The sequence below is a fragment of the Hetaerina americana genome, unplaced genomic scaffold (assembly GCF_022747635.1).
Source record: "Hetaerina americana unplaced genomic scaffold, ioHetAmer1.1.p SCAF_3, whole genome shotgun sequence".
Taxonomy (NCBI): Eukaryota; Metazoa; Arthropoda; class Insecta; order Odonata; family Calopterygidae; genus Hetaerina; species Hetaerina americana.
Genome location: NW_027286874.1, coordinates 35,167,688 through 35,182,492, shown reverse-complemented (window position 1 = coordinate 35,182,492; position 14,805 = coordinate 35,167,688). Strand labels below are relative to the sequence as shown.

At 38.3% G+C, this 14,805-nt stretch overlaps 1 protein-coding gene across 1 annotated transcript in view; it reads left to right on the top strand.

The window, feature by feature from the left end:
* The window catches only part of LOC139689989 (uncharacterized), a 335,109-nt gene that overhangs the window by 210,330 nt on the left and 109,974 nt on the right, over positions 1-14,805 (top strand). The window lies entirely within an intron of this gene.

The following is a 14,805-nucleotide window of genomic DNA, read 5'->3' as shown; positions in this document are numbered from 1 at the left end:
ACATTCTGAATAAAACCGTATAAATCAATGAGGCAATACAAGTAGATACTTCAAAATCGGTGATTCCGTAGCCATCAAGTTCAACAGTAAATCACCTGCTCTGCATTTCACTGTTGTGAAGCCTTAAGTGATTTCATATCGGTTATAAATGAAAGGTTTTCTCATTCCTATTGGAAATTTCCCGTCGTTCCATCTTTGTGGTTTGCAAGATTTTAAGCAAGGGAAGGTACTTTTTTACAAATCATGGCTCAGTTTTCGGTTCAAATAGGCTGCAGTAAAACGGAACTTTTCATGAAATGGGCGAACGAATACTAATTGCGCCATCACCATAGAGATAATCGCTCATTCTGCGCCAAGCTTGAGCCAAAAGTCAAACTGCTTATTCTCCTTCTTTAAGACTAAGGCGCTTGAGGGTAACATTTGAAAGCCTTTATTTTTTAGGAATAACGAGTCTGAATTCAATAAAATTTAAATAACAAATAAACAAAAATAAATTAAATGGAAGGAAAATTTACTACGTTTCAGTTATATTTTTATATGCCATTCTGTCATTATACAATGACCTGAATAAGTTACAACATTTATGCTCCAATGTCCGCTCTGCGTTTCGAGCCATCTCTTGAGTTATTTCTATTTTCATTAACCAGGAGGTTAGTCTTACTGATCTTCCCAATTATAGAGTGTTTGAATTCATAAACCAAACATAGTACCTAGTGCATGATTTTCCTTCTAGAAATGCATTCATTTTCAGTCTATTTCAGTAAGGGATCGTTTCTTTTCTTCGGCATTCGCAATGCACAATTATAATAGTTACGTATATTTCCTTCCTCAGTAAAGAGAAAGGATCTTAAGATGCAAGGAATGTTGATTTTATACAATGCCATTCAAAATTAAGAAAAAACTGCTTTAGGTTTGAATAAAAAAATTGAATGGCTCGGCGATATTGAGTCACACGCTATTTAACGGGTATCTTTTTATATTAAAATTAAGATTATGCGATTATGCCCGAGAGGACGACTTTTGGATACTTCCATTTTTGTTATCAAAGGAGAAATTGGCTGTAAAATCTATTTGTGCGTTTATGTATCAAATTCTTCAAGGAAACAAATGTTAAGCAAACACATGGTAAATATCATTCTGATGGAAAATGGGCATCAACTGTTTTAGAATAATAGATTTTTAAGGTATTCGGGCACAAGTTGCGTTATTAAATCTATAATTATGTAAAGATGCGTCTGGAAAAGTAGAAGAAGTTTCTTAACTTTATACTTAAAAGCAGATTTACTGCTCATCTCATTCATAAAAAGTCCTTTAACCCACTGACTCCTGTGTCATGCCAATTTGTATACATTCTATCGTGAAGAAATCATAGGGTAGACATTTCAAAATAAAGAAGTATCAGAATTTCATAAAAGATGGGGAGAGGATTCTGATAATTATTCTTATTAGTATTACGATATTAGCTTAAATTACTTCTACTGAGAGGCAAATAATTGAACGAGGGGATATTAAAAGTTTCTTTTATATTAAAAATATATATTTTGCACTAAGCTGATAAGAATAAACGTAAATCATTACGCATGAAATTAAGAAAATAGCAAAAGAGTTTGACAGGACACCATTTTAGGCGTAATTGAAGGAAGATTAACTTAGAATATTCAACTAGATTTTTAACAGTTTTTAGTTTTTTTTAATTTTAGTGGAACCTTCTTATTTAGTGGAAGTAAGTCTTCCTTCATTTACGACTAGTATAAAAGATTTCCACCATTATCGCCTGGGATAGTGTCTTATATGTAGAACACTATTTCTCTAAATTTAGAGAATTCAGCATTTGAAGGGTAGGGGATTATGAACATTTTTCGGCAGCTGAGCGATTGCCACTTGATTTTGAGGCATTATATCATATCTTTCAGAAATAGATATTCTGTAGAAGGTCTCTCCTCCAAGTTAATTCATCAAATTACCAAGAATATCAAGTTATATATTTATACTTCACTGGAATAGAGTATAATGGCTACCTCTCAAAATTTGGGGTAGTCACAATTGTAACTGTATATAAATTAGGCACTAAAGATATTTACCCATGACTTAATCCAGTTTTATAATCTTTTTGTTGCAAACTCCTATAATTTCCTAACAATTTGTATTAATCGTCTTCCAACTCTGCAGAATAATTTAAAGCTTTCTGCTCAACCTCTCGGCAACCTTTCTTAGCTAATAAGTAAACTTAAACTAAATACGTTGAGGATAAAAAAATCATTCTTTTGTGGATTATTGCATTTTTGCACGTCGATTTGCAAGGTTCTTAGTGGTGCGGCACTGAATTTACTGGCATTTAGATTATCGCCATTATCATTCAGAGAAGTATTTGAGAAGCCATTAGAATCGATAGATGTGTATATATGAAGAGACCCGTATATCGTGGATGAAATTCAGGAATTTGCATATCGGCATGAAATCGTTGGTTAAGAGGGATACAAGCACTCGAATCTGTAAAAAGATATAATGATTATTTTCTAATTATTGGAACAAATATCATGATTTATGCGTTCGTTGCATCCATTTGAACTAAATAATTATCAGATGGGAAGGAATAACTTAAGGGAAGGGCCAATTATAATGAGTCCATATGCACTCATGGATATAATAGGCTTCATTTTCAGAATTGATCGACATTACCGGATTTCGTGTAAACCGGCCATCCGCAACTTCGTTCCCCTCCCAACGTCCACCCAACTGGGATTGAGCGCCAAGATAGGGTCAAATTTTGAAGAGCGTAAACGTTATTTAGAGTCACGCTGCACCGGTTTACCATGCCAGTTGAGAAATCGATTTGCTGAGTCGCAAGACAGAGTTTGCCGCAAGGATTTAATCGTATCGTCCATATTACTAAACGTAGGAGAAAAGACTTATTCCTGGATATGGCGCTCCTGGAAAATTATTTTCCCCTCCAGATTTATCTGCTTCCGCAAGGATCACACAAACGAGCGATGGAATTGGCATTTTGGCCCATTGATTGTAATTTACAGCACAGACATAATGGAGTAAAGACGCGTTTGTGTACATATGCATGCATGCATGCACGTGTGTGTGTATATATATATATATATATATATATATATATATATATATATATATATATATATATATATATATATATACATACGTACTTATACATACATACATACACAAATAATGGATACATACATACGTGGTGTATGTGTGTGTGTGAGAGAGAGAAAGAACCTGCGAGTTCACACACACACACACACACATATATATATATATATATATATATATATATATATATATATATATATATATATATATACTCTCTTGAAGATAGCTCTCACCCTCGCTATCATTTGAAGAAGGCCTCTGAGAGGGCGGAAAGCTCGAACAATTCACCGTGTGAGTGTTGTTTTAAATGTTGCTATTCTATTTGTGTTCTATTGTGCCTTCCCATTATTGTGCCGCCCCTTTGTGTTTTTCCGTATAATCTTTATATATATATATATATATATATATATATATATATATATATATATATATATATCTTCGAAATGGAACGCTCTTCGGCCACACACAAATATATAAAAAAAACACATGTAGATTTTTAGAATATAGAGACACAAAGAAAGGACACTCACAATTTATTATTTTACGTTTCGACAGCACGGCTGTCGTCTTCAGAATGGCGTTCTCGGGGAAGAGCGGAGAGGATGTGCGGGGGAAAGGTGGGGGAAGGAGAGGTAAAGGGACCAATAGGAAATGAACAAGGGGGTGGGGGGGATATGTAGGCAGCCAATTGATGCATTCAGTGGGCTTGGTTCAGCCCGAGCGGTTTGAATGATTGGGCCACCCAGATATGCGCCATCTCGCGGGTTCTCACCTCTATTATACTCGCAGATTTGGGAAGGATTTCAATCACCGAAACAGAGAAGCAGTCGTCAAAAGTCGTCTCTGCAACAACACCCCCTCCCAACAGAAATACTTGGACCAGTTGCATGAATCCCTCAGAAAATGTGGGTACCCTGAAAAACAGCTAAACAGTAAAATTCTCAAACCGTCAACCCAATACACTGCCCTTCCCAAACCAAACCGCCCAGAATGCCCTAATCTTATCACCACTTTCTTCCCCGGAACGCACAAAATTAAACATTTAATGCGTGACCTCTTCCCAATTATTAATAACACTCAGTCCACATCACTTTCGTTCCCACATTGTCCCTCTGTTTCGTTTAAACGCCCGTCGAACTTGCGAGACATCTTCAAGTCCACAAAACCAACTGCGAGCACCCCCGTCTATCCCCCGCCCCTATCCGCACCATGCAACCGCCCACGCTGCAAATGCTGTCATCTAAGACCCTCCCCCTCACTCAGTGCCAACTCCCAACCGCTCGGCCCCTGTACCTCAAAAAATATTATATATCGCCTCTCCTGTAACTTCTACTCTGCCTTCTACGTGGGCGAATGCACGACCGCACTTTCCCTCCGCATGAATAACCACCGATATTCCACCAAATCTCCCACCTTTCTTAATTATCCCATCCCTACTGACACTGCTTCCCACAATCAATCTTTTGACGATTGCTTCTCCGTTTCGGTGATTGAAATCTTTCCAAATCTGCTAGTACAATAGAGGTGAGAACCCGCGAGATGGTGCATATCTGGGTGGCCGAATCATTTAAACCGCCCGGACTGAACCAAGCCCACTGAATGCATCATATGGCTGCCTACAAATCCCCCCCACTCCCTTGTTCATTTCCTATTGGTCCCTTACCTCTCCTTCCCCCACCTCTCCCCCGCACATGTCCTCTCCACTCTCCCCCGAGAACGCCATTCTGAAGACGACAGCCGAGCTGTCGAAACGTAAAATAACAAATTGAGAGTGTCCTTTCTTTGTGTCTCTATATTCTAAAAATCTACATCTGTGTTTTTATATATTTGTGTGTCGCCGAAGAGCGTTCCATTTCGAAGATATTATATATATATATATATATATATATATATATATATATATATATATATATATACTACCTTGATCAAAAATTTCCCGGAATTTATTCAGAAAATTAAAAATACAAGTTTATTCATCTAAATCTATATTGTCCCCTTCAAAGTACTCCCCATCGACTGCAACACACTTATGCCAGCGCTTGATCCAATCCTCGAAACATTTTTTATATTCGGTTTTCGGTATGTCCATCAGTGCTTCCTGCGATTTTTCCATTACTTCCTCTCGGCTGCTAAAACGCGTTCCCCGTAATGGTTTTTTAACTCGATTGAACAGAAAGAAGTCACAGGGAGACAAATCAGGTGAATTCGGTGGCTGTTGGATGGTATTTGTTGCATTTTTCGTCAAAAAATTACGAATAATGATAGCACTGTGCGACGGTGCGTTATCATGGTGCAAAATCCACGAGTTTTCTGCCCACATTTCTGGTCTCTTTCGGCGAATTGCTTCACGCAAACGTCTCATAACGCCCAAATAATACTCTTTGTTTACTGTCTGGCCTTCTGGCAAAAATTCATGATGCACTACACCGTTGTAATCCATGAAAACCGTCAGCATTGCCTTCTTTTTTGACTGAAAACGACGTGGTTTTTTTGGTCTCGGCTCATTTGGTGAACGCCATTCACTTGCCTGATGTCTGGATTGCGTGTCGTACTCATAAACCCACGTCTCGTCTCCAGTAATGATCCTTTTGATGAATGTGGGATCGGATTCAGCGACGTCAACACGGTCTCTTTTTTGCATGAAATTGAGGTCTTTTGGCACCAACTTTGCTGCTACACGACGGAAAACCAAATCATTAACCACAATGTCTTGGGTGGATCCATAGGCAATGTTCAAGTCCTCCGCTATTTCTCTGATGGTTAATTTGCGGTTATTGACCAACATTTCTTTTACTTTATCAATTTTTTCACCGACTTTCGATGTCGATGGTCTGCCACTGCGTTCATCATCTTCGATTGACTCACGACCACTTCTGAACCGCTCGTGCCACTGGTAAACGACCGTTTTTTTTAGAGAATCGTTGCCGAAACACTTTTCCAACATTTCCAACGTCCGTGCGCCACTAAATCCGTTTTTTACGCAGAATTTAATACAAGTTCGTTGTTGCAAATTTAAATCCATTTCTGAAATTGTAAAAAATCGCCAACACACACAGAGATAGATGTACTCTTGGCTACGTAACTTTTGCAAATGTCAAGTTATGACACTAAGATTTAAAGGGAATATCAACAACAGATGTACCAATTTAACAAAAAAACAGAACTCAAATCGGAACGATGGGAGCGCCACACGGTGGTTATTCCGGGAACTTTTTGATCAAGGTAATATATATATATATATATATAAACATATACATGTAAGAGTTGCGTTGGGTAGAAAACTATAACAGTTACAGATTATAAGCTAAGACCCTAGTATTTATTAAAGAATTAACTTCTCAGGTAAGGGATAATGGATGATATTTTTTAAGGGTAATATCTTAAAAATGAAGAATCAATGACTTTTGACTTTCAAAAACGTTTGTTTTTACCAAGGTGATATTTACACAATAAATCGCTTGGTAGAAAAAATATTTTATGTGATTAAATTTTTTCTCCCAGAAGAATTTCCATTTTCCCATTAGAGTACTTTTCCTTTTATCCACGGTTAAACATTTCACCCAAGTAGGTACTGTGACTGGTACTAAACCTGTACTATTAAAACTGCCAAGGCAGTAAAAGACACTGATTATTCAACTAATAATTTTAGGCAATTCATGTTAGGTAACATAAATGAGTCACCTTTTATTTTGCCTCATGAATTTACCTATCTACTAGCTGCAGTTTAAATGACGAATCAGGGTCATCAATTTTACCGAGTATAAAAAACAGAATTGTAAAAAAATGTAAAGTAATCCATAAATAAATTTATGGTTCAAAGTATACGAGGATTAATTTTTCCGCGGTAGAAAGTTCGTTTCAGGATAATATTCTAATTACATTGACCTGTTTTTCACTCTATATACCTATTTGCACAATCACCGGGAAAACATTCTATTTCTGTAAAGAAAATGAGAAAACTGGTGGAATATTAAGAACGTGGGTGGCTGGATCGAGTTCGCTAATATTCTTTTACGATTTTGTTCCAAAAATAAGCTTAAAAAAGACGTTCAAAAGAGCCCGAACCATTTTTGGCACGCAAGTGTTGCCGTCAGTTACCCACGGGAGCGGGAAACACACATTCGAAGGAATACCATAGAGTTAGCAAGATTTTGATATTCTCTCTATTTTCCTCTCTCCCTCACTCTTACTTCCTCTCCACTCATTCGTCCTACACACTTCAAATTTATAAATGCGGGAAGGTTACCCCGGCAGTGGCCCGGCAACTTGATTTAATCCGGATGACTGCTCGGTGTGTCGTCGCAGCGGACGGAGGATTCCAGCTTTCTCCTCCTCCCTCTCTCTCTTAACCTCAGCTAAATATTTCCCCTCCCTCTACCACCCATCCCTTTCAGCCAAACCACCCTCATGACGCTATCCCCGATTCCGCTTCGCTCCTCCGTTTCCTCTCGCTCTTGTACACATCGATCACCGCTCATGCGCCCTTGAACAAACACGAAATTGTTATGAATATACAAGGGATCAGAATAATCTCACTCTTTCAGAACCACGAAGCGCTGTAGCAAACCTCAGAGAATGCAAAGAGAAAACAAACAGCTTTTCTTTTATCCTTTGCTAATGACTCAAAAACGGGTCAAGAGCACGTAATGCTTCATTGTCACGGGCGTCGATCACGCGGACGCTCGAGTTAGGCTACCGCGGCGTAAAATGGGAAAAATGCGCAGTCCGGATGAAATTTCCAACGCTTGGGGATATAGGACAGAGCGAGCAAAGTACGTTTGGGGCTCCGTTATTGTCACAACGCAACAAATTAGACTCGCCCCGGCTCGAATGCGCCGAATCCTGATCGCTCGCCGAATATCCGATAGAGCTTGACTCTGGTTAGTAGATTTTTCAAGACACCCTCGGTTTCCTCGTCTCCTCGGGAAACGTGACGAAAGTGACATCGCTTCCGATAGAACGCACTCTAGGATAAGGGGACGAGGAAAGGCGTGGAGGAGGTTAAGGGGGTGGAGAGGGGATGAAAGGGGTCAATCTGCCACCGGTTCTAAAATCAATGCCCTTGGGCTCACAATGATTGGACCGCGCCAAGGGATACGTATCGCTGACGGAATTCTCTAGTTGAAACCTCTTTCGATGGAAATAAGATACATACTTCTTTTGCCCATCTTCCGTTATGGGTTGTTAGAAGGTGTATTTTCATGAGGGTACTTCACTGAATAAATAAATCGTCTTTATAACATGGGTTCTGTCAGATATGTTCCGGGAATTAAGTTAACTACTTAGCTTCACCTACCGTACCCACATACGCGTGTGCAACGGATTAAGGAACTTTGCAACTCATACTGATGCATTGTGCTTTTAAAAACGTTTTTAAGTATATTTATTAAGATCCCTTTCTAACATAAATCAGAAAATAGGCTTTGGCTCAGCAAAATTAGTACGAAGATTATCGCAGCAGATGCTGCTCTTTAAAGGCTAATTTTGGTAACTCCGTGTTTTATATATTTATGCAACAACGGCCAACGTTAGAGTCGACGTTTTCAGACCGAAGTGCCATTTATTTTGGTTGGGTACTGTAAGTACGCCGTTAATTAAAGGGCATCGCTGGTGCTGCTCCAATTCGCATTTGAACAGGTGTACATATTTTGCTAGTCATACGTGAGCCGATTTTCCGGCAAAATAAAATTCGTTAGTCCAATACTTACGGAAAGTGAGTATCATGGGGAGATAGGGTACGTGACGACATCTGAATGACTAGGTCTGGCAGATCAAGCCTCGCCTTGCCCTTACATTTTCGAATCCGATCACATGTTTGAGGGTTGACCGCAAGTCTGCAGGCTTTTTTGAACCAGCTGAGCTGAAATTTTATCAAACCTCATGCGAAACATGTACGAATACTAATTATTTGTATAGAGATTTTTCTCGAATATGTAGGTATGAAATCATACTAATAAAGTACCCAAGTAAGTTATTAATGAAACTCGATTCCTGAGTTAAAAATAGAGAATCTACAAAAAGTAAAATAATTGATGGTGGTTTTATCAACTCAATATTACAGCGTTAGTGCAGATATTTAAGGTGACTGCATATTTATGTCGAATTCGAACACATCCCCGTCAGCTATAATTGTTTGATAATATTTTGATTTCAGAGTTGATTTTTTTGCGGTTATTTTTTAAGGTAGCGTCATTCTTCATCAAGCGGTTGCTGCTTTTGCTTTTTAGGTTGAAACGTTCCGATTGAATAAAAATATTTGTTTGTATACTTAAAGTTACTAACTTTTACTTGTTTGAAGTAAAATAGCTGCGTGAAATGAAAACAAATTCCAAATACCAATATATTGCTACATTCAATTACCATGTTTTAAGTTTTATAGGTGACACAATCAAGGACGGTTACAATAAAAGCTTGAAATCATCAGTTATGCATGTTGTAATGGCCTCTAACGTGATTCTTATTTTTAATGTCAGTCTCTCTGCCATGACCATAATGAATTTTTCCGTATAAATCATGTTTAAGTTTTCTGTTAAGAAAGTAGCAAAACATGAGGATTAAAAGAAAATACAGACAAAAGAAGCAGCGCCAGGGAACAGGGATAATCAATCCAATCCACACCTTCATTTTATTCTGTATTCCAATGACAAAGAGAAACAAGAACAACGGAGATTAAAAACGTAGGGAGGCCAATGTAGCGTATAAGAAAGGGATTATTACATGGGAGGTTAACACATTTTAATACACGAGATTTGTTTAATTATTTTAAAAGATTAGTAGATTATATGTGTGTGTGTGTATATACATATATATATATATATATATATATATATATATATATATATATATATATATATATATCCCTTCAGGTAGTCCGAGATAACGAAGAAATAGTATCAATATCGCTAGATTTCCTACCTATTGCGAAATATGCGAAGTGGCGGGCGTACACTACAGGTACTGAATTTGGACTACAACCCGTTATGGCCAAGGTTGCTAAGTATAAGCGGCTACCTGTAGCGAGTTACCGTTCAACCTCGGCAAGCGCTAGCACAATGAACTGTTTGATAGCCAAAAAGGGTCTCCTTTCCTCTGCGTGGGAGACTGAAATCGGCTTAAGAGTGCTTATACCTACTTAGTAATTAAATCTGCTTAAATAGACTCTATAGAGTTTTCGCATTTTCCTCGGCTAGTGCCAAGGAAATTGTGAAATATGCTTAGACTTGCTTGACAGTTTTTCCTTTTTTCTGGGATAATCCTTATTTCCGAAAAAAAACGTTGCGCCAACTATTTGTTTTTATGTGACTGAGAATTAGATAGTTCCGTCTGAAAAAATGCATTATGAAATAATATTCAATATCATTTAGGAAAATATATTTTTGATGGAAGCAGGTTTGGTTGATATGCATTAAGGTCGTTTTTATATAATGCTAAAAATGTGCCAAATTTCAATTGGTATGTTAATTATATGATTTAACATATAAATTGTTAAACCATAAACACATTAATCAATCCGAAGGTCGTTATAGTAGGTGATGGTTAAGTTCACCCAGTACTAAGCCCTATATGGCTTGTCAAATTCACACATCAGGGTAAAGGGGCCAATTCCTTTCCCTGTGCCGGTTACGGTTTACCAGGAAGAGCTGGTACCCGAAAAATCACTTTGGTGGAGCTGGGCAGTTGCCCAGAGTACCTCGCCCGAGAATTGAACCCGGGACCCTCCGGTCAGCAGTCCAACGCTCTACCCCCTGGACTACCGCGACCCACAAATTGTAAATCAAAACAGAAATAGACGTCATCGACAATTCATTTTTTCTCCTGCAGGGACGCAAATTCTCAAATGGCTAGTTTTACTACCGGCAGCTGAAATGATATGACGGTGAACTGATGGAATTGGTATTTCATTTTACATCTAACGGAAATTCCAATCGTGAGTGTTGAGTTATGTTATCTTTAACCTTCATTTAAAAATATGAAGACCAGCGCATTATAATCGTTTGGGATAGGAAATAAGTAGACTAAGTTAAAGTCTGGAAGAAATAACTTTATGGACACAGGCAGATATATTAATAGATATGTTCACTTCAGAGCCAAAATTTTCACTAGAATTGATTCTCCCTAATTAATGACATGGAACCGGTGCCTCTCGGACATAGAATGAACAAGTAACGCGAACGCTGGAGAAAATTGTCTAATTCTATTGGCAAATGAATCAAAAATCGACATCTAGATATACAAAACTACGCAATGAGAATATCGAAATGTGTCATGGACTATATAGCTTACAAAGTTGACGTAGTCACCCAGCCTCTCTACATCATATTCCGTCTTCTTTAGCGGCATCTTCGTTTCTTAGGCGTTCTTTTCACACGTTGCTCTTCTTTATCTCGTACAATTTAAAAGTTCATGATAGCTTCATCCTCTGTAACCGTTCGGAACATTGTATCTCAGCAGCATGCGCTCTTGATAGTCGAGGCCACTTAGTGTCGTGATTGCTCTTTATTTCGAAGCATCAAAGCCGAAAAACGTCAACACTCGGAGTCCTATTCGCAACCTCAACGTTTAGATTAAGCCGGCAATGGTCCCACTCACCAAGAAGAGACCATGTGAGAGACAGTGAGCATTCTCATGCCCCCATCATATTCAGAATAGCCACAATAGTACGTGCTTATTCCTCAGCTAGAAAGCTATGCCAAAAATGTCCCCTTTCTCCCACCGCTAATTTACTTCCACCAATCGGCCCTCATTATCATCTGACCGTGATTGGTTCCGGGAGGGAGATACCCCGGGCAGAGACGAGAACATGTTGGCATGTATACAGTGAGATTTTCGCGACCATGCTTCTTGGGAAAAAGGTCCCCTTAAAGGGTTCCTCGCCCTTTATATTCAAAGAAAGGTGTTTTTTTAATATTTGTGTTCCCATTTCTCCTTCCCCTTTATTTTTTCCCACATTAGCGCTCGTCCCTTTCTGCCGAGCCGTGACCTTTCGCAAGGGCTTCGACAGAAGGTTTCGGGGGAAGGTGACGGACGGGTGGTGGAGGAATTGTACTCTTTCGTATCGCGGATCGATGGTGTCGTCGTTGCAGAAAAAAACAAATACTTTAGTGAGGTAGACTAGGATTTGAGGAAAGATAAGTGGGAGGGAGGTGTATGGATGAAATAAATTATACGATGAGAGGTGTAGGGATGAAATAAAACGAAAAAAATCAGTCGGAGAAAGAGAGAGATAGAAATGGGGAATTTCCCGAGCTCAAGGGAAAAGGGTGAGTGCCGTGTGAGACGAAGGCGGCGAGGAATTTTAATGCAAGGTGGAGAAAGGAGAACTCCTCCTCCAAACTAGGTTACGATGCGGCGTGAAGTGAAGTGAGTTAGATCTTGGTAGGCGGGGTTACGGGGGCGTCGAATATTTCGGGGAATGGCTCACCATATGTGAATTCCGTCCTCCACCTTGAGCCCATTTGTCCGTCCACGACCACGTCCTGCTGCAACGGATGGTATGTAAATGGGGACGGAGAGGAGGTATGGGGGTGGGATGAGGAGAGGGTGAGAGTAGCTGGGCCAAACTTGCATCTTTCTTCCATCATCCCTCCTCCTCTCTTTTCCCGGTCTTTCCCTCCCGACCTACGGCCTTCACCCTCTTGCGACTCCAGGAAGTATTATTTTTCCCAAGGATAGTGGAAAATTGCCCGAACTTCCGCGTGGTATGCCTTCCGTATTAAAAATTAAATTCTAATGTCTCCAAAGCCTTCCCTTCGGCTCCCAAGAGAAATAAGAGAAAATCAATGAGAAACGAACGTGAAATACCACGTCTGAACCATAACTCAATTTTGTTGCATTGATATGGAATATTCTCAGCCGTGCTTATTAAAATGTAAAATTTTCAGCTTGATGATCTGCGTATTTAGAGAAATGTAAATTTAACCTTTCAACAAAGGTTTGCCACTATCATCGATCAGCAGTCCATCTTTATGTGGTTTGTCCCTGAGGCGAGATGCAAAAGATTATGATCATTAATCAGAAGAAAATTAAATTGCAAAAGATAGCAGAATGATTTTCAGTATAATAAAACTGATCGAAACTAAACCCCCTATGTGTGTATTAAAATGAACTTCAATGCTTATCAATATTAATTTTCATGAGTTGATAACAAAGGACTGTATGATAAAGATCAACTTCATTCACATAAACATTCAGTTTTATGCTTCTGAGGAGCCGGTATCACATACGATGAATGCAACTGACGAGAGAAGTCTTGTGGAATATTAGACTTCGCAATCGGCCAACTGGGATTCGCAAACTTTAGTCTGAACAAAAGTTTCCACATTTAGAACAATGTCTGTATGTTCATCAGAGTAATGCAATTATGTGTTTCATTTCATGTTCTCTCCCATGCCTGTACTCCTCTCCAACAGCGCCAAGCCTATTTAAACTCGTGCTTCGTCTCACCTCTTGCTCATAGCCTGTTCTACTCCCTTGGCAATCTCCACTTCATTCCCCTTGCCCCTTAGATAGGCCCAGACCCAATTGTGTTCCTCGCGTCTTTTGAATTAAATTTCTGAATTTCATTTGAACTTTTACGAACTTATTTTCGGAATCAACCGGGGCCATGATAAATTTTAAGTTGCTTCCTAAGAAATTCATGAGTAGAAAAAGCTAAATACCACAGAGGACGAAATTATTTCATTTTGCCATTAATATAGTGCGAAGACATTGAAGTATTTCTTATTTCCATTCGAATTCCTTTAACGAGAGCATTCAGAAAGCTCCGCGAGAATAAAAAACCTAAATTGTACAGTTTTCTAAATATTTTTATCAAATAACAAATCTGTATTCGTATAAAAAATTTCCCTCTTAAGGTAGGCAGAATATTCACCAATTTAAGTGAATCGAGTGAGTGACTTGAAGAAGTATTCGTCCTGTCTAAGATATTTCTAAGACATAACTAAGTATTAACTCTAATACATTTTATTTCAGATATTATGTAACCAATAGAAAATGCTATCCGGCTTACTTTACTAAGAGACATGTGATGAAGCCGGGCCTAATGTAGTAAAAAATAATATTATTTTGGAACTAACACAATACTAAGATTCATAAAAATTTTAAATTACATGTAATTTACAAGGAAAACTATAGATATTTTCAATACTTATTCTTGCATTGTGCTCCATTTAAGTACATGGGTATGATACCATCAATCGATGAAAAATTACGTTTTCATTACTCCCTCAATAGGAGCCTATAAAAAATTGACTTATTTAATTGCAATACTCGTATTTCCTAAATTTAAATGCAACTTGACAAACCGATGTTTGTCAAGTTGCATTTAAATAGATTGGTTTAGCTATCTCTTTGGTGAAACAGACACGTAAGAGTACTAGTGATGATAGGATAATCTCAAAAAATCTGGATCAAAATATTGCGGTGTTAAAACCTCTATTCATCGCTACCTACCAAAATTGATCAGTAATATTATTTAATCATAAAATTACATACATCATTGCAATTTGGTGGTCCAGAAAATGGATTAAATTAATAAAAATTAGCATTCGAATGAATGCTCTGGAAAAATCATTTACGATAGGCAAAATAAACGTTGAAAGATTAGGAAAACTGAAATTTTTTTTCCTATATTGTACTTGAAATTTAAGTCAGTACATCTATGTTTTCGTAATTCAATGGATAAAG